The 23,812-nt window shown below is 49.5% G+C and overlaps 1 long non-coding RNA gene across 1 annotated transcript; it reads right to left on the bottom strand.

Moving 5' to 3' along the window:
- Positions 1 to 1,811: 1,811 nt before the first annotated feature.
- On the bottom strand, positions 1,812 to 10,742 carry LOC142051278 (uncharacterized). The gene is made up of 2 exons (XR_012658390.1): positions 10,108 to 10,742; positions 1,812 to 5,134 (listed from the first exon to the last, which is right to left on the bottom strand). It is a non-coding gene; the product is annotated as an uncharacterized LOC142051278 (long non-coding RNA).
- Between the last annotated feature and the right edge of the window lie 13,070 nt (positions 10,743 to 23,812).

Here is a 23,812-nt window from a genome sequence, read left to right on the forward strand (position 1 = left end):
TTATGGGGAGGTGCCGGAGCTGGGGGCAGGCGCACGGGGCAAGGGGGGCCAGGGGAGGCTGAGCGGGACCTCCGGTGGGCCGGGGACGCGGCCATCATCTGCGCCCTGGGCACGGGGAAAAGGTCATCGTCCTCCTCCTTTCCCTCTTCCCTTCTGTCAGCTCCCGGGGAACTCACCGCTTCTCGGGAAGCGGCCGCACCCGCAAGCCCCCAGTAATCAACACGAATCCAACCCCAAAAATACACCTCGCGTACCGTACGCGCCACGGCCGCCCGGCACCCGAGCGCCGGAAGACCGCGCCTCCCGCCATGCCCGGCGAACCACGTGACAGGGCCGGCAGCCACTGCGCCAGGAATACAGCTCCCGGCATGCTCTGCGGCACAACCCGGCCGCCCGGCAGCCGCAAGGACTACAGCTCCCGGCATGCTCTGCGGCACAACCCGGCCGCCCGGCGGCCGGTTTGATGCGGAGCCACCCAGCATCCCTGCGAGCACAGCTGCAGGCGCAACAGCAGTTACGCAGCCACAACTAGGCACTAAACAAAGGCTTTCCAACACTGGAGGTCTAGAACAGGTAGACATTAGCACAGAAGCACAAGGGGCTCCGTCACCCTGCACAAATCTCCCCGTGCCTACACACGCACACGTTCAGAAGTTAGTTATCAGAAAACGCCCGACTCAGCCATTTGCCACAGTCACGAGACTCACGACATGATAACACGACATGACACGCGAGGTGGGCTCAGAGTTTTAAGGCAAGAAATACCTCCCACGCCCCCCACCCGAGATCTTTCAGGGTCCACACCTGCCATCGCCCCGCACCAAACCTACCCGGCCAAAGGCTTTCAGGTGGCCCGAAACACTGTACACAGAAAATAACCAGGGACAGACCTGCATTGTTCGGAAGCGAACGATGCCCGACCGGGGCTCCTCTGCGGGGCACGGAGCCCCCCGGCCCCGCCCGGAGACACACACCCGCCCCCCGCTGCCCAAACTCACCCACCAGCGCTCTCCGGCCCCCGGACACGGCCGCGCTGCTCTCTCAGGCGGCTGCCGCAGGCGAGGCTCGGGCACCGCCAGGCCTCCAGGCGTCCCGAGGGGCTGCCGGCCACCGCAGGGGATGGCTGCCGGCGGCCGGACCGCCGCGGCGCTCCCCGCCCAGCTCCCAGCAGGCTCCGCCGGCCGCGGGCTTCCCACGCCGGGCCGCAGAGGGGCCCCGGCACCGCACAGGGACGCCTCGCGACCCGGCCGCCACACGCACCGGCCCTTCGGCCTCCACACGCACCGCTCCCGCCCCCGCTCCGACGCGCCGCGCACGCGCCACCGGAAGCCCGAGCCCCGCGGGGCGGCCCTTAAAGGGCGGCCGGAAGGAACGGCCCCCACCGGCCCCGCCACCGCGCCCAGCCGGTGAGCGCCAGCGCCCCCTGCTGGCCGGGCCGCGCTCAGCTCGCGAGGGCGCCGAGGGCCGGGCGGGGCGGGACGCGCCGGCTCGGGGCCAGCGCCTTCTCGGGGCGAGCGGGAAACCCCTGCGGGCCCCGGTCACGGCCGGGCACAGCCGCGCGCCCTCCGAGAGCTGCTGAACGGGGCTGCCGCTCGTGACACATACCGAGCCGTCTGCGACGGGAGCGGGCAGAGGAGGAAGGGGCCGGCGGCCGCGGCGCCCTGGCCCCAGGCGGGGGGGGGGGCTGGGGCCCGGGGGGCCGCCCCCCTCCTCACAGTTCCCTCACAGTTCCCTCACAGTTCCCTCACAGTTCCCTCACAGTTCCCTCACAGTTCCCTCACAGTTCTGTCATAAATTTAGACCACAATGGATCATAATCCAATTAGAATTTTATTAATTGTAGCAAGTAGAATATGAGCAAATACAGCGCTGGACGGCAGGGGAGTCTGCGCTCCGCCAACTGCCGTACTGAGCAGTTCAAACAGTCTCTCTTTATACATCTTTACTTCCATGTTCAATGAGATAGTGGAGGTACTTTTCGCATGCTTCAGTTGTTGTTAGGGGGTCGTTTCCTGCTTCCTGGTGATATATGGGGTTGCTTGTCTTATCTCTGTCGATAAGTTTGGACATCTGGTGGTTATCTTGCATAAACACGCCTGGGAGGTATTCTTCGCATGCTTTACATTGAACTTTAACATAAGTCTTAATAAACAATACCTTAGTTCAGTCTCTCACAATCCCCCCTTTTTCTTTTTTTATCCTATTATTGTTTATTAGACACTACTTTCATTTTCGACACTGCAGACAAATCTTCTTCCACAATTCCGACATTTATCATAACACTCACAAGGTAATATCTCACAATTACAATCATAGTTCTTGTGTGGCATTATGCATTCACAACAATCGTCATCTTCATTAATAGATACACTCTTATATTTTGCTTCAGACCTTGTAGTCAAAATAAGCAATTTAGCTGGGTCAAACCGTTCTTTAATAAAATGTAAAATATAGCGTAGTATACAAGGTCCAAATATAAGTCCCAGAATCAACATAATAAACGGTCCTGCTAAAGCAGACAACAAAGTGGTTAGCCAAGGTGAAACATTAAACCAGCTTTCATACCATAACTTGCCCGCTTCACGATCTTTTTTACGTTGTTCTAACCTTTTCCGGAGTTCAGACATGGTGTCTTGGACTACTCCCGTATGGTCAGCAAACGAACAACATTCTTCATTGAGAGCTACGCATAACCCTCCTTCCTTTAAGAACAATAGGTCTAATCCTCTCCTATTTTGCAGCACCACTTCTGATAAAGATTTTACTGAAGTGGCTAAATTTTGAATAGATTGCTCTATTTTTGCTAAATCCTCATCTACAGCCATCTGCAAATTTTGCAACTCCTGACCTTTTACCAGGGAGGCTATGCCTGTACTTGCTCCAACTCCACCCGCTATCAGCAGTGTAGCTAGGGTTACTGCCGTAATTGGCTCTCGTTTTTGTCTATTCAGGTTTCCTTCAAAGTGGCGTAGCACCTCCTCAGAGGTGTGATAGATTAGGCGAGGAACAATAATCACCTGTATGCAAAACTGAGATTCATTAAACACGTTCAAGGATAGGCAAGGCGTTATTCCGATGTCTGAACAAACCCATTTAGCTCCTGATTTCGGGATAGCCCATTTGTCCTTTTTATTTTTGTGTTTCTCTATATTGGTGTTAGTGACTGTTCGGCTGCACAAAGGCTGATACTTTTCGGGCACTGTGCCTATACATTTTCCCTGACCCGTTACTAATTGAATAGTAATTCCTTGCGTATGATTCTTCTGGTCATCCCATTGACATTCTTGTGGGTTTAAACCATTAGACCATCGAATCATACCTGGTTTTCCAACTGCCTCAAAATATGGTGGTCTAATATTATAACATAACCAGCATTCTTCAGTTAAATTTGGTTTGCTTTCATTAAGGGCACGATAAGAGGCTTGCATTAGATTCCATAAGGGGTCCTTGGGTTCTGACAACTCTAGATCTCTGGATAAAGAGAATTCAGTCACAGCATCATTAGTTGTTTTCGAAGGAGAGCCTGAGGAAGGGGTTATGACAATTACGGGGGCCATCTTTTCTTCAGAGGAAGTGAGCGGATTCAGGACCAGATTTGGTCCTATTGGCAAAGGATCGTGGGGCATCGGTTTCTTCATAATTTGAAAAATACCCCCTCTATCTACACCTTGTTCATAATATCTAATTCCCCAAAATTTTCCTACAAGCCAGAAGTCCTGACTAGGATCTTTTATGGTTATATTAATGCCTGTACATCCAATATCTTTATGATTACATATACCATTATAGTAACTATCTGTGTAGCTCCAATTTCTCTTTTGACATATTTGTGGTGACCATTTTATTTCTAGATTTTGATCTCCAGATGCAGACCATTCAGAGGCCCATGTTTCGCATCCCCAGTATGCACAATAATAATGGTCTGGACGATTACAGTATGATTTACCAGGGTTCGATGCCGGGCATATATAAATTGGCTTGCAATTCTTATCCATTTCTTCATCGATTAAGTAACGCAAACTTATATTGAAACTAACTGTTCCCCCCTCCATAATTTGTGCTTGGATTGGCTTATTTGGATATTGTATGTTTATTATTGTCCAATTCATGGGTTCATGAGGGTTTCCTTTTCCATTTGTTTGGGCTATTATCGATAATAAAACTAACGATATACCAGGAAAAAGGGTGTCTGTCAATTTTTCCAATTTAAGTACACTTTTACCAGTCTTGGGGAAGTTCGACCATAGCTGCTCTTGCGCCTCATTGTTCTGGTTCTTTTCTCCACAGTTTGTTCCTCCTCTGCCTCGCCCGTCGACTCGGTTGCTTCGAGCCACGGGGTGTACCATCTTCTTGGCAGCAAGGGAAATCTTCAGGAGAACAGCTGTTTCAGGCTTTCTGCCTGTTTATATAGGCCTCCCACTTTGCAGCTTTAACTAATGAGACTAAGCAAGACACAGCTAGTACTTCCCTTCTGCACTTTGTAGCCAAAATTTCAACCACAAAGGGGATTGATTCGTTGGAATGGTAACAATAATACTAAGGGTTTATTCCTTTGGCAAAACTTTCCACCATTCATGGGATCCTCGAATAATTTCTTGTTCCGACTCTAAATTTTTTTTTTTTTTTTTTTTTTTTTTTTTTTTAATTTCCACTCAGTGAGAGTTCTTTGGATTTTCCAACACTGTGTGCAAACTCCTATCGGAGGGTATCCATATTCACAGTGTGTCCACCATTTATCCTGGCATACCTTACACTTGCAACGAGCAAATGGATAACAATCGCAGTTCAAATGATTGCATCTAATTTGTGTATCTAAAAGGCTTATTAGCTTTTCCTCTATATTCAATATTGTGTTACTACATAAGTTTAGCAATTTCCTTCAACACACTTCGTACGCTTCCATATATAATAGATTAAAAAAGATAATTATAGCAAATATAAACAGCAATATACACTTTATACCAAAAGGTAATGCGGCAAAATAATCAACTAAAGTTCTTATCATTACGTTATCTTTTCAGAGTTATCTTGGTGTCACCTGGAGTACTGATTACTTTCCAGTGGGGTCTCGTCACTGGGCCTTTAATGCGACTGGCATGAGTCCATCCACGCTCAGCAGTCCGGACAGCTGTTTCTGTTGTAAGCAAAACAAGATAAGGTCCCTCCCAATTGGGTTTTAGGGTTTCTTCTTTCCACGTTTTAACCAATATCCAGTCCCCAGGTTTAAAATTGTGAATTTTTAAGTCCAATGGGGGTCGTTGCACAATTAGTCCATGTTCCCAAAGCTTGTTACGATGTTCTGCTAATTGTGAAACATATTCATTAATCACATGATCTCGAATTAAAACATTTGTTTGTGGACTTTCGATTCTATAGGGCATTCCATACACCAGTTCAAACGCTGATATCCCTACATCTGCTCGCGGCCTGGTTCTGAGAATTAATAGTGCCATGGGTAGGCACTTAACCCATGATAATTTGGTTTCTATCATTAATTTAGTCAAAATAGTTTTGATTTCTCCGTTCATCCTTTCAACTTTTCCCGAACTTTGTGGATGCCATGGCGTATGATATTCCCACTTAATACCTAAACTTCCTGTTAGATTTCTAACAATTTTTGACACAAAGTGTGTTCCTCTGTCTGAATCGATTACATCGGGTACTCCATATCGAGATATAATATGTTCAAGTAATACCTTAGTAACTTGGTTAGCAGTTGCTTTAGAGGTAGGAAAAGCCTCAACATAATGTGTTAAATGATCCACCATCACTAATAAATATTTGTAACGCCCTACCCTGGGTAGTTCAGTAAAATCCACTTGTATGTGTGAGAAAGGTCTGTATGCTGGGGAACGTCCTCCAAGAGGTTTTCGTCTCATGTTGTTTCGATTAACCTTTTGACAGGTCTCGCAGGCTGCAGTGACTGCCTTTGCTATGTTATATACGCTTATACAGGCAAACTGTTGATTGAAATGATCAACTAACGCCTGGGTTCCCCAGTGTGTTTTACTGTGTATTTTTAAAAAAATTTCGAGTGCTATGCCCTTCGGCAAGACTTCTCTCCCATCTGGCAATATGTACTTACCATCTTGTTCCTTAGCTCCCATTTGTTCTAGTTTTTCCTTTTCTGCAGACTCAAAACTCAAATTATTACTAACAGGTACTTGCTGCATAGTCAAAATCGTACTATAATTGCCTGCTACTCGTTTTGCTTCTGTATCAGCTGCATTATTTCCTCTAACTTGATAACTCGTGCCTCGCTGGTGTCCCTTTATATGTACAACTGCTATTTTATTTGGTATTTTCAATGCCCCCAGAACTCGCCGAATTAATTCTGGGTGTATCAGTTCTTTTCCCTGTGAGTTAACAAATCCTCTCTCCTCCCATATTTTCCCAAAGGTATGTACTACTCCGAACGCATAGCGTGAGTCTGTATATATAGTTCCATCCTTTCCCTTCAGTGACACTAAGGCTTTCCACAATGCGTACAGCTCACAGGCTTGAGCCGACCAGCTGGCACTCAGGGGGCCCGATTCTATTGTCCTAAATTCTCCTTTATCCAACTTAATGATGGCATACCCTGACAATCGTTTACCTTCCACTATTCGAGATGACCCATCTATAAAAATTATTTCTCCATGTTGTAATTCCTCTTCTTCTAGATCTGGTCGAATTCGTGTTTGTTGTTCAATCGTTTGAAGACAATCGTGTATTAACTCAGTACTTTCCCCTGGGTATAAAAATTCTGCAGGGTTAACCGCTCCGACAGTCCTTAGGGACAGTTTTGGAGATTCTATGAGTATTCCCTCATACTTTAGTAGTCGGCTATCTGTAAGCCATTTTTCTACTTTTTGTTGAAGCACCCCCCTTATGTTATGAGGCGCATATAGGACAACTTCCCCATTGAAGGTAATACGATTCGTTTCTTCAAGTAATAAGGCAGCAGCAACAACGATTTGTAAACAACTTGGCCAACCCCTGCTCACAGGATCCAACAGCTTTGATAAGTATGCTACTGGTTTCTTTTGTCCCGCCCATTCCTGAGTTAATACTCCGAATGCTGTTCCTTCATGTATGTTAACGAATAAATGGAATGGCCGCTTTAGATCTGGGAGGCTTAAAACCGGTGCTTGACTTAACTCCCTTTTGAGGCTGATAAACTGATCTTGATCCTGAGGGGTCCACTTGGGTATTTTGTCTTTAGACAGTTGTTCATACAAGAATTTAACTTTAAAGCTATAATTCTCTATCCATTGTCTACAATACCCAAATAGCCCTAATGCTTGTCGAATTTGTCTCTTAGTGACAGGCATAGGTAATTCCTGAATTCCCTTAATGCGCTCCGGATCCAATATCTTCTTGCCGTTAAACAAATAATGCCCCAAATATTTCACTTTTTCCTCCACAAATTGTAACTTTTCTTGTGATACCCGTAGTCCCTGTTGTGCAAGAAAGTTTAGAAGTCGAATGGTTTCTTTTCTTACATCCTTCTTATTATTCCCTGCTATGAGTAGATCATCTACATACTGTAACAGCACATTTCCCGTTTGTACCTGGTATTCTTTTAAGATCTCTTCCAGGGCCTGTCCAAACAGGTTAGGGGACTCAGTGAACCCTTGGGGGAGCACGGTCCATCTCAATTGCTGTCTGCGGCCTGTCTCTATGTCTTCCCATTCAAAGGCAAAATAATCACGGCATTCTTCTGCCAATGGACAGGCCCAAAAGGCATCCTTTAAATCAACCACACTATACCAGGAGTTATGAGGTCCTAGCTTGCTTAGCAGTGTGTATGGATTTGCTACTACAGGGAACCGGGTGATAGTTCTTTTGTTTATTTCCCTTAAATCATGTACGAGCCGATATTTCCCATTTGGCTTCCTTACAGGCAAAATGGGAGTGTTAAAGGGTGACATACAAGGCTCTAAGATTCCTTGTGCTAATAATCGATCAATTTCTGGTTTCAATCCTCTCCGTCCTTCTAGGGATATGGGATATTGCCTTATCCTCACAGGTATGTGGGGTTCGGAAATTTGAATTTTAATCGGTGGGATTTCCAGTTTACTTATTGTATCCGGAGAGTACCAGACATCGGGGTTAATTTGTTTTTGATCATCTACGGTCAAAGGATAGGCAGACACCGTTAGCTCTTGATTTTTTACTTTAATTTCTAATTGCAATTCAACAATTAAATCTCGTCCTAACAGATTAAATTCTGCTTCAGGGACGAGCAAGAGTTCACCCATTCCAAATTTATTTTCAGTTTCGAATACCACATTTGTGATTTTGCTTACTTTAAAGGGTTCTCCTTTTGCCCCAATTACTTGTACCTTTTCAGGGGAAACTTTACATCCCTCAGGTATTTGCCTAATAGTCGATTTCTCAGCCCCAGTGTCTACTAAAAAGGTGAACTCTTGTTTATGGGGACCTATTTTTAATTTTATCAAGGGCTCATGATGACTCCGGTCCCCTAAGATATAGAGCCCCTGACTCTCCTATTCCGTTTTTAATATTTCCTCATCCCTGATCCTTTCTCTGCAATTCGTCTTTATATGTCCCTTCTTTCCACAGTAAAAACAACATCTCTGTTCCTTCTTTACTACCACGTTCCCTTGTTTCGTTCCAGCAGATCTGTGTTCACCAGTCCGCCCTTTGCGATCCTCTCTGACTGCTGCTACCATCATTTTTACTTGTCGCTTGCTGCTCTCTTCTTCCCGCCTTACGTAGACTTTCTGAGCTTCCCTCAATAATTCATCCAACCCTCTATTCTGCCAGTCCTCTAACTTTTCAATCTTCTTTCTGATATCTTCCCATGATTTTGCCACAAACTGAGTTTTGAGGAGCGCTTGCCCTAAAGGGTTGTCTGGATTTACCCCAGAATACAGCTGAAGGGCTTTCCTCAGTCGTTCCAGCCACTCAGTAGGGCTCTCATCTTTCTTTTGTATTTCATTAAATGCTTTATTGATATTCTGGCCACGGGGTACTGCTTCTCTAATCCCTTGAATTACTATAGTTCTCAGGTCCTGCATATGAGTTCTATGCACCGGATCCTGATTATCCCAATTAGGTCTTTGAAGTGGCCATTTAATATCTGCTTGGGGTCCCTGGGCATGCTGAGCATCCCACAGTCTCATTCCTGCTCGCCTGATCATATCTCTTTCCTCGGTAGTAAATAATTGACCAAGGATAGATTGCATCTCATCCCAAGTATAAAGATTTGGTCCCAAAAATTGATCGAATCTTTCTGCCACTCCGAGTGGGTCTTCAATTAGGTTTCCCATCTCGGTTCTTTTAAAATCTCGTAGGTCAGCCGAACTTAGGGGCACAAAAATATATCCAATCACAGGTTGGGGTCCCCCCATGGGCATTTCCCTTAAAGGATACATCTGAGCTGCCCCTTTGTTACTCCTAGTTACGCGTCTAGGAGGAGGGGGAGACCCTTGTTCCGATTCTGGTGGGGGAGTGGGTGCTCTGGGGACCTCTGAAGGGGCTGCGGGAGCAGGAGGAGAAATATAGGGAGGGGGGCTTAGAAGGGTTTCGTCTAACTCTTCCTTCTTTTTCTTTTGTTCAGTTTTTACTTTATTCAGTGGATAAAGTCTAGCTCTCGGTCTTTCTAGCCACACTTCCGCATACTGACTCTCTTCTGGGTTAAGGGGTTTTTTATTGTTAACCCAGAGGTTTAATTGTTGTCTGACCCAATCCTCTTCTGACCCATAGACTGGCCAAACGTCATCTTTAGAAATCTTCTTCCCTCCCCATATCCTAGTACAATATTTTATCATTTTTTGTTTATCTTTCCCTAGGGTTCCAGGGAAATATCTCCAATTGTCTAGGATATATGCCAGAGGGGTATTCTTAGGTACAGTGGGTACCTTTCCCATGGGAGTCGAAGGCTTGCTGCCCTTCGCCCCCATCTTCTGGAATATCCACAAGCGCGCACTCACTCGTTCCCCTTGTTCCTGGCCCAGTCCCTCGCGGGAGATGGGAAACGCAGTACTTAAGGGTCCGCACTCGCCTGGTTCAATATAGCGAACCTCTCACTCGTTATATTCCAGGAAACCCAATCCCGCCCGAACGGTAAACCCGCGAACAAATTCGCCATATACTTACGCGCCCTGCGTCTTCGTCCGGACTCCCGTGCACAGAATTTTTATGGGATTTTACCGGTTTCTCCTTTGCTCATCATTCTAGAATTTAGGTTCGTCGGTAAGGTTGAGGTAAGCCGTCGGTCGCGGGGCCGCGGATTGCCGCGGGGCGCCTCCCCGGAGGACAGAAGCTCACCGTTCCTTATCCGAGTCACGGCACCAAATTGTCATAAATTTAGACCACAATGGATCATAATCCAATTAGAATTTTATTAATTGTAGCAAGTAGAATATGAGCAAATACAGCGCTGGACGGCAGGGGAGTCTGCGCTCCGCCAACTGCCGTACTGAGCAGTTCAAACAGTCTCTCTTTATACATCTTTACTTCCATGTTCAATGAGATAGTGGAGGTACTTTTCGCATGCTTCAGTTGTTGTTAGGGGGTCGTTTCCTGCTTCCTGGTGATATATGGGGTTGCTTGTCTTATCTCTGTCGATAAGTTTGGACATCTGGTGGTTATCTTGCATAAACACGCCTGGGAGGTATTCTTCGCATGCTTTACATTGAACTTTAACATAAGTCTTAATAAACAATACCTTAGTTCAGTCCCTCACAGTTCCCTCACAGTTCCCTCACAGTTCCCTCACAGTTCCCTCACAGTTCCCTCACAGTTCCCTCACAGTTCCCTCACAGTTCCCTCACAGTTCCCTCACAGTTCCCTCACAGTTCCCTCACAGTTCCCTCACAGTTCCCTCACAGTTCCCTCACAGTTCCCTCACAGTTCCCTCACAGTTCCCTCACAGTTCCCTCACAGTTCCCTCACAGTTCCCTCACAGTTCCCTCACAGTTCCCTCACAGTTCCCTCACAGTTCCCTCACAGTTCCCTCACAGTTCCCTCACAGTTCCCTCACAGTTCCCTCACAGTTCCCTCACAGTTCCCTCACAGTTCCCTCACAGTTCCCTCACAGTTCCCTCACAGTTCCCTCACAGTTCCCTCACAGTTCCCTCACAGTTCCCTCACAGTTCCCTCACAGTTCCCTCACAGTTCCCTCACAGTTCCCTCACAGTTCCCTCACAGTTCCCTCACAGTTCCCTCACAGTTCCCTCACAGTTCCCTCACAGTTCCCTCACAGTTCCCTCACAGTTCCCTCACAGTTCCCTCACAGTTCCCTCACAGTTCCCTCACAGTTCCCTCACAGTTCCCTCACAGTTCCCTCACAGTTCCCTCACAGTTCCCTCACAGTTCCCTCACAGTTCCCTCACAGTTCCCTCACAGTTCCCTCACAGTTCCCTCACAGTTCCCTCACAGTTCCCTCACAGTTCCCTCACAGTTCCCTCACAGTTCCCTCACAGTTCCCTCACAGTTCCCTCACAGTTCCCTCACAGTTCCCTCACAGTTCCCTCACAGTTCCCTCACAGTTCCCTCACAGTTCCCTCACAGTTCCCTCACAGTTCCCTCACAGTTCCCTCACAGTTCCCTCACAGTTCCCTCACAGTTCCCTCACAGTTCCCTCACAGTTCCCTCACAGTTCCCTCACAGTTCCCTCACAGTTCCCTCACAGTTCCCTCACAGTTCCCTCACAGTTCCCTCACAGTTCCCTCACAGTTCCCTCACAGTTCCCTCACAGTTCCCTCACAGTTCCCTCACAGTTCCCTCACAGTTCCCTCACAGTTCCCTCACAGTTCCCTCACAGTTCCCTCACAGTTCCCTCACAGTTCCCTCACAGTTCCCTCACAGTTCCCTCACAGTTCCCTCACAGTTCCCTCACAGTTCCCTCACAGTTCCCTCACAGTTCCCTCACAGTTCCCTCACAGTTCCCTCACAGTTCCCTCACAGTTCCCTCACAGTTCCCTCACAGTTCCCTCACAGTTCCCTCACAGTTCCCTCACAGTTCCCTCACAGTTCCCTCACAGTTCCCTCACAGTTCCCTCACAGTTCCCTCACAGTTCCCTCACAGTTCCCTCACAGTTCCCTCACAGTTCCCTCACAGTTCCCTCACAGTTCCCTCACAGTTCCCTCACAGTTCCCTCACAGTTCCCTCACAGTTCCCTCACAGTTCCCTCACAGTTCCCTCACAGTTCCCTCACAGTTCCCTCACAGTTCCCTCACAGTTCCCTCACAGTTCCCTCACAGTTCCCTCACAGTTCCCTCACAGTTCCCTCACAGTTCCCTCACAGTTCCCTCACAGTTCCCTCACAGTTCCCTCACAGTTCCCTCACAGTTCCCTCACAGTTCCCTCACAGTTCCCTCACAGTTCCCTCACAGTTCCCTCACAGTTCCCTCACAGTTCCCTCACAGTTCCCTCACAGTTCCCTCACAGTTCCCTCACAGTTCCCTCACAGTTCATCCCATGGACGGAACCGGGACCTACTGTGAGGCACTGGGAAAGAAGTGGGAGGAAGCCGGGACAGACCAATATAGCCCAGTATGGACTAGACCAATATAGCCCAGTATGGACTAGACCAATATAGCCCAGTATGGACTAGACCAATATAGCCCAGTATGGACTGGAGGGAACTGCGAGGGAACCGCGAGAGAACCCCACAGAACAAACCATGGGGCACGAGAAGGCAGAGAATTAAGAATTAGGGACAGGGAGCCAGAAAAAAAAAAAGAAAAAAACCAAAGGGAGACAGAGAGCAAAAGGAATCGCAATGCGTACGGAGAGAAGAGAGAAACAATTCTAGCATAGGGTCACGCGGGAGCCAGGGACAGCAAGATGGAGAAAGGACAGAAGCTACAGGCTACAGGGCAGAGAGGGAAGAATTAATGAATAGACACAGAGAGCTGGGCAGAAAGAGATGGAGAAAGGCTAAAGATCACACGGCCTACAGGGAAGAGAGAAGAGAGGGAGGAATTTTAAAAACAGGGGCAAGAAGCCAGAGAGAGGGAGAGAGAAGCAACAATAAAATGGGGACAAGCCACAGGGCAGCGAGGAGGGAATCAATGAATAAGAACACGAGACCAAAGAGAACACAATGTAGAATGGAAAAAAGGAACAGCGGCCTACAGGGAAGGAGGAATTAAAGATCAGGGACTGGGAGGCAGACAGAGACACATGAAGAAACAAGTGAAAAAAAAGAAAAAAACAAACCAACAGCAATGGGCTACAAAGACAGAGAGGGAGGAAATGAGGAAATAAAACGTCGCAGCAAGGAGCTGGACAGAGAGAGATGAGGACAAACAAATAGCACGGGTCTACGTGACAGAGAACGTGGAATTAGAACACAGAGAGAGGGAGCCGGACAGAGAGAGAGGCCGAGAGAAACATCTAGACAGGCTACAGCGGGCAGAGGCAGGAATTAAAACCTAGGGACAGGGAGCTGGACAGAGAGAGATGGAGGTCACAGGGAACAGCGGTGGCTGCAGGAAGAACAGGAATTCATGAATAGGGCAAGGGAGCTGGACAGAGAAGAACTCAGAAAGGCAAGAACAGTAGCAGGGTACAGAGCAGAGAAGACGAATTAAAAAGCACGGGGGGAGCGTTGAGGCAGACAGAGAGAGATTAAGAAAAAAGTCACGGGCTACGTGGCAAAGCAGGAGGAATTCAGAAACGAGGATGGGAACCAAGGGAGAGTGTGCTGGTGAAGGATAACGGGCATTAAAAGTGAGGGACGGGGAGCTGGGAAAAGCGAGGCAGAGAAAAACAGAATCACAGAGAGAATCACACAAAGCCAAAAAAGAAGAAACTGAACAACAGGAACAGGTGTAACCAAAGCGATGAAATCAACCAACCAGAGACGGTGTTCCATTACGGGAACATGGAGCGTACCAATCAGCGCACCTGTCGATCTGCATTTTAGTCCCTAGGCGATCGTTAATGTCAGCAGAACAACAGACAACATGCTTCTGTCAGAAAAGGATGACAAAACGCGGTTTCGCTTAGCGGACTGAGAAAACTAGCCAAGACTGCCAAGAGTAAGAGCCGAGAAGCTAAAAGGTAATTCCGGCAGGGGGAGATCGCGACCACCGACTCACAGACCACCACCGACCCAAGTAACACCACCTACTCAGAAGAGAACAATGGAAGAGGACAACCGAGCCTGCGCAGTGATTGACATACGGAACGAGCAAGTTTGTACCCATCGCTAGACAAGACAATAATGACTATGTATGAGTATGTAAAATTTTCATCTACAAATTGTACAGGAAAGGTGCGTGAGGTACGCACGCCAGGAGGAGCGATCCCCCGTGCATCCGGCACCGTGAATATAGAATGCCTGCTCTTTAATACTAAATTGGTGTTGAGGAGTCGTTTCCGATTTTAACGCGTTTTTCGGTAACAGTTTTGGCACCCCAGGTGGGAACCTGCTTTTGAATCTCGACGGATCCGTGGGATCGTGGGACCTGCAGCCGGCCCCGAGGAATTCTCCGGGAGAGCTTCCGATCCCCGGGCCAGAGAATTCTGAGCAAGATCCCCTGGATTGAGGTAAACAAGGCATTCTTTGAAGAAGAAACTTAGGTAGAATAATACGTGGGGTTAGTTTCCCACATAGGATAGGATAGCGGGTTTGAGTCCCACAGGCCTGCCCGTAAGGCGCGGCGAAAGCCACGCAGGGTCGGGGCCAAGAGGTGCCTCGGTTGGTAAGTCTCTGCTAGGCGAAAGCCTGTGGAGCGGGACCCGAGGGTAGGGGAGTCTTCAACAGGGGGTTGAAGTCTCCAGGGATATCTAGCAGGGGGCTACAGATCCCAGTGGCAGATTTCCAGTGAGACCTCTAACGGGGGTTGGAGTCCCTCTGACTAGTATTTGTGATAGTGCACTATCACAACTACTAGTCGACTGGGAGACGGGAGCATTACTGAGTAGGAAACCTATCCCACAGAGAACACCTTTGCGATGTATTTTGAAGCACTGGAAAGACGTCGGGGGCGGTGACCCACTAACTCGGAAACCATTAATTGAATATTGCAATCATTGGTGGCCAACGTATCAATTGGAAGGTGGGCACAAATGGCCAGAACACGAGACATTGCAATATCGTACCATCTTGCAATTAATGTTGTTTTGTAAAAAGGGAAGGCAAATGGGAAGAAGTGGCATATGTTGATTTGTTCTTTACACCGTGGAATCATCCCGAGCAGCAGAAACAGCGTGAGGTATGTCCACAAGATTCTACGGCAATGTTTCTGAAAAGAGGAAAACGTGGTGAGAACTTGAAAGAGTGTTGCTCTACTTGTGATACTGGATACTTCGCTTGATGAAACTGACAAGAAAATAGTATGGAATACAGCCAGAAGGCAGGTGCAGGGAGCACATGCTAACAGGAATTTACAGAGAACAATGAATAAGAATTTTCCATCTACAAATCCCGAGTGGGACCCTAATCAGCCAGGACCCAGGGGAATGTTGACTAGATGTCAGAGAGAGATTTTATTTGGAGTAAGACAAGCAATGCCAAAAGCAATAAATTGGTCAAAATTTATGAAGTGAGACAAGAATTAAGTGAGTCCCCTTCAGCCTTTATGGAAAGACTGAAGGTGACCACCAGAAAATATACTCATTTGAACCCAGAAAAACCAGAAAAAGCAATTCAGCTGGTCTCTATATTCATAAGACAATCAGCCCCAGATGGGGGCGGGGGGAGAGAAAACAACCTTCAGAAACTAGAACAACCTGAATCCAGAGATCTGGGTTAAATGCTTGAAGTAGCTTGGCATGAAGGAGACCAGGGGAATCAACCCTAGCTGAACACCTGGTTACACTGAAGCTACGGAATGAAGAAATAGAATTTTTGGTAGATACGGGAGCCACTTATTTGGTATTGAATACACGTGAAGAGAAATTTGATCATAAATCAGTAGATGTTGCTAGCGCAACAGGGCAAAGAAAAATTAGCCCCTCTCAGAGCCATTAAAGTTTAAATTGGAGAAGCAATGGGCAACTCACCAGTTTCTGCATATGCCTGAATGTCCACTGCCTCTGTTATGACGAGATCTATTAGGTCAATTAGATGCTCAAGTAACTTTTAAAGATGGAGAGATTAAATCACTAATACCAGAATCAAAAGCCACAGAGGCGAGAGCGTTTATGTTACAGGATTCCTCCAGGGAGGAACGGGTTCCCGAGGAAGTGGAAAACGTAGTAATTCCTTTGGTTTGAGCGAGCGGAGCTCCGGAGCGATCTAAGTGGGCAGAGCCGGTAAAAGTAACCTTAAAGCCTGGAGCCAAGCCCGTAAGACAAAAACAATACCCTATTAAGCGAGAGGCTCGAAAAGGATTACAGAAGTTAATTATAAAATTTTTCAGAATATGAGCTTTTAGTGGAATGTGAATCAGAATATAGTACTCCTGTGTCGCCAGTAAAGAAATCTAGAGGCAAAGAGTATTAGCTAGTTCACGATTTAAGGGCTATAAATCAGGTGGTCCAAGATATACATCCGGTAGTAGCTAATCCATACGCTTTACTGACCTCTTTTAAAGGAGGAGCATAAATGGTTTACTGTACTAGATTTGAAGGACGCCTTCTTTTGCATACCTCCAGGCATAAAAAGTCAAAGCCTATTTGCTTTGGAATGGGAAAGCCCCACCACAGAATGAAAGACACAGCTACCATGGACCGTACTTCCACAAGGATTTAAAAATAGTCCTACGATACTTGAGACTCAGCTGGCAAAAAAAAATTAGAGATATAGAAAAAACAGAACCCAGGGAGAGGCATCTTGTTACAGAATGCGGATGACATTCTGATAGCGGCACAAAGTAAAGAAAAATGTTTTGAAATTTTTAAATTTTCTCGGCCAAGGAAGATGCGGAGTTTCCAGAAACAAAACCCAAATAGGAAAAGAAGCAGCCATTTATTTAGGATTTGAAATATCTCAAAGACAAAGACAATTAGAAAGTGAAAAGAAAGAAACTATTTGTCAAATTCCCGAACCTAGCAGCCCGAAGGAACTGAGAGCTTTTCTGAAAACAATGAAATAGCATCAGCTCTGGATTCTGAACTATAGACTGTATGTAAAACCATTATTTGAGGCATTGAAAGACTCAAAAGGATAAATATTTAACCTGGACGCCCGGATGCCAAACGGCATTCAAAGAACTGAAAAGAGCCTCGATGATGGCCCCTGCATTAGGCCTACCTGATTTCGCTAAACCTTTTCAGTTGTTTGTCCACGAAAGACAACATTTAGCCCTTGGAGTGCTGACACAGCGACTGGGAACCTGGAAGAGACCTGTGGGCTACTTCTCCAAACAACCTGACCACGCGAGTAAAAGATGGCCTAGGTGTTTACGGGCAGTAGCAACAACAGCGCTGCCGATCCGGGAAGCCCCAAAGTTAACAATGGGACAGAAGATGACAGTATATGTCCCGCACATAGCGGTGACTGTTTTAGAACAAAAGGGGGGTCGTTGGCTATCCCTTAGCAGAATGTTGAAATATCAAGTTGTTCTGTTAGAACAAGACGATGTGGAATCGAAGACTACTGCTATACTGAATCCTGCTATGTTTTTAACAACAGAAAACCTTACGGACAATTTAGAACACGATCGCTTGCTAACTATTGAACAAGTCTATTCCAGCAGACCAGACCTGAGACACAAACCTCTGGGAAAATCCTGATCTGGAGTTGTTTACAGATGGAAGAAGCTCTGGGCGAGAAGAGAAGCGAATGGCCGGATATGCTGTCGTTATCGCCGCCGAGGGAACGGAGTCAGGGGTGCTGCCTGCAAACACCTCAGCACAGAAAGCAGTATTGGTAGCATTGAAGCGAGCTCTGCGAATGGCAGAAGGACAAAGGATAAATATCTAGACTGATTCCAAACGTGCATTTGGTGTGATCCACGATCATGGAGCTATTGGGAAGGAGAAAGGACTGCCATCAGCCCAAGAATCATCAATACAGCATAAAGAAGAAATTCTCCAACTTCCGGAAGACGTGCAGAAACCAAAAGAAGTGGCGGTAAAGCGTTGCAAAGCTCATCAATTTGGCCAGACGGCTGTAAACATAAGCAAACGACTGACCGATAAAGCTGCAAAGAGGACTGCAGAGCAAGGTATCCTTGCACTAGTACCAGTAAAACAGATCAGAATTCCAAAGTTGAAACCGAGATATAATAAATTGGATGAGCAATTAGCAGAACAATTGGAAGCATCACAAAACACAGAGAGATGGTAGGTAACACCAGAAAAACAAGTAATAACAACAACCACCCCACAAGTTATGACAGAACTTGCAAAAGAAAACCATGAGCAAACACATTAGGGTGTAGGCGCTACGGTTTTGAGTTGAAAAACATCTGTAGCGTGTGTAGGCATGACAAGAATAGTTAAACCCATAGTAGCTAAGTGTCCAATCTGTCCTAGAAATAATCCCCTGAACCAAAGGAAACAACCTTTAGGAGTAACAAAACAAAAAATTCTCCCGGAAATTATTAGCAAATTAAGTTCTCTGAGTTACCCAGACAAAATAGATATAGCAGTATTTGTCAGTGCTGATTGACAAATTTTCTAGATGGCCAGCAGCTTTCTCGTGCTGCACCGACAAAGCTAGAGTAGTAGTTAAGACGTTGCTGAAGGAAATAATACCAAGATTTAGAGTGCCAACGGGAATGTCCTCTGATAGAGCACCACATTTTTTTGCAGAGGTACTTCAACAAATTAATAACATTTTGGGTAGAAAATGGGACCTGCATACACCCTGGAGACCACAATCAAGTGAAAAATTTCAGAACATGAAGCAAACACTAAACTGACATAGTGGAATATTATTGATCTAGGATGGAAGTATTGAGAAAATTATTATTTCAGAACTTCCAAACAGGGGAAATGTAACCAAAGTGATGAAATCAACCAGAGACGGTGTTCCATTACGGGAACATGGAGCGTACCAATCAGCGTATCTGTCGATCTGCATTTTAGTCCCTAGGCGATCATTAATGCGAACAGAACAACAGACAACGTGCTTCTGTCAGAAAAGGATGAAAAAACGCTGTTTCGCTTAGCGGACTGAGAAAACTAGCCAAGACTGCCAAGAGTAAGAGCCGAGAAGCTAAAAGCTAATTCCGGCAGGGGGAGATCGCGACCACCGACTCACAGACCACCACCGACCCAAGTAACAGAAGAGAACAACGGAAGAGGACAACCGAGCCTGCGCAGCGATTTACATACGGAACGAGCAAGTTTGTACCAATCAGCAGACAGGACAATAATGAATATGTATGAATACGTAAAACATTGATCTACAAATTGTACGGGAAAGGTGCGTGAGGTACGCACGCCAGGAGGAGCGATCCCCCGTGCATCCGGCGCCGCGAATAAAGAATGCCTGCTCTTTAATACTAAATTGGTGTTGAGGAGTCGTTTCCGATTTTAACGCATTTTTCGGTAACACAGGGAGTCAGATCAAGAGAGCCAGAGAACAACAAAACACCGACAGGCTACAGGACAGAGCAGGAGGAATAAAAAAAAAAAAAAAAAAACGGAGCCAGAGCCAGGCAGAGAGAGGCGGAGAAAGAAAAAGGAGCCACAGGCTACAGGACAGAGAGAGGGAGGACTGAAAAGACGGGGAGGCAGGGAGACACTCAGAGCGAGATGGAGAAAGAAGGTGCGGGGGGGGGGGGGCGCAAAAAAGTAAATTTTGCAGCAGGTAAGGAAAGAGAGGGGGCCGGGGGAGAGACAGGGAGGGCCCAGGACGCACAAGAGAGGCAACGGGGCCCCAGTGGCCCAGGACTCACCGCGACTCTCGCTCTCAGCGCTGCTGGCACAATTTAGCCGTTCAGATGCTTCTTTCCCCTCCTCTCCTCCCTGCCTCTTCTGCAGCTCCAGACTCTAGGCCGTCCTCCACCTGAAGAGAATACGTGGGTGTCTTACAGCTCTTACCAGATAAGGCTTCCTAGGCACGTAGCCTAGCTTGCTCGTGCACTACACGCCCGTACCCAACTCCGGGTTACGCGTACAGACCCTACGGTGCACGTTGGTGGCCTGGCCCGCTGCGGGCTATGAAGGGGGATCCTTCCTCCCCCACCTGCATGGACAGGCTCTCTCTTGCCTGCGGCAGGAAGGCAGCTGGCAGCCAGAGCACCTTCAGTTTCTTCTTCTTTACCTTTCGTTGGCGTCTCCAGCTTCAGCTGAGGCAGCTCCTGTCCGCAGCCGGGAAGGGCTTTGTCTATCCCTTTTCGGCCCTGCGCTGCGAGGACGGCGAGGACGGGCAGAGAGAAGCCACGCGAGCCTGAGACGGCCACAGGCAACGGCATCCCCGGGGGAAGGACAGACAACCACGTCCTCAGCACGGTCTCTGGGAGAGGGAAAGAAGAAACAGTGACCGTCATTACCGTCGATCGACCCTGGCCAAAGCCTCTCCTTCCGCAGGGGCTTCTGGACACACCGCTCCCTCCCCACGCTACTGCTAAGGGCCCCTGCACCAAGGGGGAATCCAGTGCGCTTGAGGGACGGCTTGCTGCCTTCACGACAGGGCCTGGGGGCGGCCTAAGGCTATGCAGCACGCTTATGGGGAGGTGCCGGAGCTGGGGGCAGGCGCACGGGGCAAGGGGGGCCCGGGGAGGCTGAGCGGGACCTCCGGTGGGCCGGGGAGGCGGCCATCATCTGCGCCCTGGGCACGGGGAAAAGGTCATCGTCCTCCTCCTTTCCCTCTTCCCTTCTGTCAGCTCCCGGGGAACTCACCGCTTCTCGGGAAGCGGCCGCACCCGCAAGCCCCCAGTAATCAACACGAATCCAACCCCAAAAATACACCTCGCGTACCGTACGCGCCACGGCCGCCCGGCACCCGAGCGCCGGAAGACCGCGCCTCCCGCCATGCCCGGCGAACCACGTGACAGGGCCGGCAGCCACTGCGCCAGGAATACAGCTCCCGGCATGCTCTGCGGCACAACCCGGCCGCCCGGCAGCCGCAAGGACTACAGCTCCCGGCATGCTCTGCGGCACAACCCGGCCGCCCGGCGGCCGGTTTGATGCGGAGCCACCCAGCATCCCTGCGAGCACAGCTGCAGGCGCAACAGCAGTTACGCAGCCACAACTAGGCACTAAACAAAGGCTTTCCAACTCTGGAGGTCTAGAACAGGTAGACATTAGCACAGAAGCACAAGGGGCTCCGTCACCCTGCACAAATCTCCCCGTGCCTACACACGCACACGTTCAGAAGTTAGTTATCAGAAAACGCCCGACTCAGCCATTTGCCACAGTCACGAGACTCACGACATGATAACACGACATGACACACGAGGTGGGCTCAGAGTTTTAAGGCAAGAAATACCTCCCACGCCCCCCACCCGAGATCTTTCAGGGTCCACACCAGCCATCGCCCCGCACCAAACCTACCCGGCCAAAGGCTTTCAGGTGGCCCGAAACACTGTACACAGAAAATAACCAGGGACAGACCTGCATTGTTCGGAAGCGAACGATGCCCGACCGGGGCTCCTCTGCGGGGCACGGAGCCCCCCGGCCCCGCCCGGAGACACACACCCGCCCCCCGCTGCCCGAACTCACCCACCAGCGCTCTCCGGCCCCCGGACACGGCCGCGCTGCTCTCTCAGGCGGCTGCCGCAGGCGAGGCTCGGGCACCGCCAGGCCTCCAGGCGTCCCGAGGGGCTGCCGGCCACCGCAGGGCATGGCTGCCGGCGGCCGGACCGCCGCGGCGCTCCCCGCCCAGCTCCGAGCAGGCTCCGCCGGGCCGCGGGCTTCCCACGCCGGGCCGCAGAGGGGCCCCGGCACCGCACAGGGACGCCTCGCGACCCGGCCGCCACACGCACCGGCCCTTCGGCCTCCACACGCACCGCTCCCGCCCCCGCTCCGACGCGCCGCGCACGCGCCACCGGAAGCCCGAGCCCCGCGGGGCGGCCCTTAAAGGGCGGCCGGAAGGAACGGCCCCCACCGGCCCCGCCACCGCGCCCAGCCGGTGAGCGCCAGCGCCCCCTGCTGGCCGGGCCGCGCTCAGCTCGTGAGGGCGCCGAGGGCCGGGCGGGGCGGGACGCGCCGGCTCGGGGCCAGCGCCTTCTCGGAGCGAGCGGGAAACCCCTGCGGGCCCCGGTCACGGCCGGGCAGAGCCGCGCGCCCTCCGAGAGCTGCTGAACGCGGCTGCCGCTCGTGACACATACCGAGCCGTCTGCGACGGGAGCGGGCAGAGGAGGAAGGGGCCGGCGGCCGCGGGGCCTGGCCCCAGGCGGGGGGGAGGGGCTGGGGCCCGGGGGGCCGCCCCCCTACTCACAGTTCCCTCACAGTTCCCTCACAGTTCCCTCACAGTTCCCTCACAGTTCCTTCCCAGTACATAACAGTTACCTCCCAGTACATCCCAGTAGATCCTGGTACATCCCAAATCCCTGCCAGTTCCACCCGGTACAACCCAGTACAAGCCTGTACATCCTAGTTCCTCCACGGTACATCCCAGGGCATCCCCGCACATTGTAGTGCCTCCCAGTACATCCCAGGTCCCTCCCAGTACATACCAGTTCCCTCCCGGTACATACCAGTTCCCTCCCGGTACATCCCAGTTCCCACCCAGTACATCCTACTACATACCAGTTCCCTCCCAGTTCCCTCCCAGTACATCCCAGTACTTCACAGTTCCCTCCCAGTACATCCCAGTACGTCCCAGTTCCCCTCAGTACATAACACTTCCCTCCCAGTACATACCAGTACATCCCAGTGTCCTCACAGTACGTCCCAGTTCCCTCCCAGTACATCCCAGTTCCCTACCAGTACATCCCAGTTACCTCCCTGTTCCTTCCCAGTACATAACAGTTACCTCCCAGTACATCCCAGTAGATCCTGGTACATCCCAAATCCCTGCCAGTTCCACCCGGTACAACCCAGTACAAGCCTGTACATCCTAGTTCCTCCACAGTACATCCCAGGGCATCCCCGCACATTGTAGTGCCTCCCAGTACATCCCAGTTCCCTCCCAGTACTGGGAGGGACCTGGGATGTACTGGGAGGGAACTGGGATGTACTGGGAGGGACCTGGGATGTACTGGGATGTAATGGGACGGAACTGGGATGTAATGGGACGGAACTGGGAAAGAAGTGGTAGTGAACCGGGAGGGAATTGGGATGTATGGGGATGAACTGGTAGGGAACTGGGATGTACTGGCATGGAACGGGGATGTATTGGGATGTACAGGAACAGAACTGGAATGTACAGCGATGTATTGGCATGTACTGGGAGCGAGCTGGGATTTACTGGGATGTACTGGGAGGAAACTGGGACGTACTGGGAGGGAACTGGGATGTACTGGGATGTAATGGGACGGAACTGGGATGTATTGGGAGGCACTGGGAAAGAAGTGGTAGTGAACCGGGAGGGAATTGGGATGTACGGGGATGAACTGGTAGGAAACTGGGATGTACTGGCATGGAACGGGGATGTATTGGGATGTACAGGAACGGAACTGGAATGTACTGCGATGTATTGGGATGTACTGGCAGCGAGCTGGGATTTACTGGGATGTACTGGGAGGAAACTGGGATTACTGGGAGGAAACTGGGATATACTGGGAGGCATTGGGAGGGAAGTGGGTGTCAACTGGGACATTCCAGTTTCCTCCCAGTACATCCCAGTTCCCTCCCAGTCCGTCCCAATCCCCTCCCAGTACATCCCAGTTCCCTGCCAGTATGTCCCAGTACATCCCAGTTCCCTCCCAGTACATCCCAGTTCCCTCCCAGTACATCCCAGTTCCCTCCCAGTTCCCTCCCACTACATCCCAGTACATCCCAGTTCCCTCCCAGTACATACCAGTTCCCTCCCAGTACATCCCAGTACATCCTGGTACATCCCAG

The sequence above is a fragment of the Phalacrocorax aristotelis genome, unplaced genomic scaffold, assembly GCF_949628215.1.
Source record: "Phalacrocorax aristotelis unplaced genomic scaffold, bGulAri2.1 scaffold_75, whole genome shotgun sequence".
Taxonomy (NCBI): domain Eukaryota; kingdom Metazoa; phylum Chordata; class Aves; order Suliformes; family Phalacrocoracidae; genus Phalacrocorax; species Phalacrocorax aristotelis.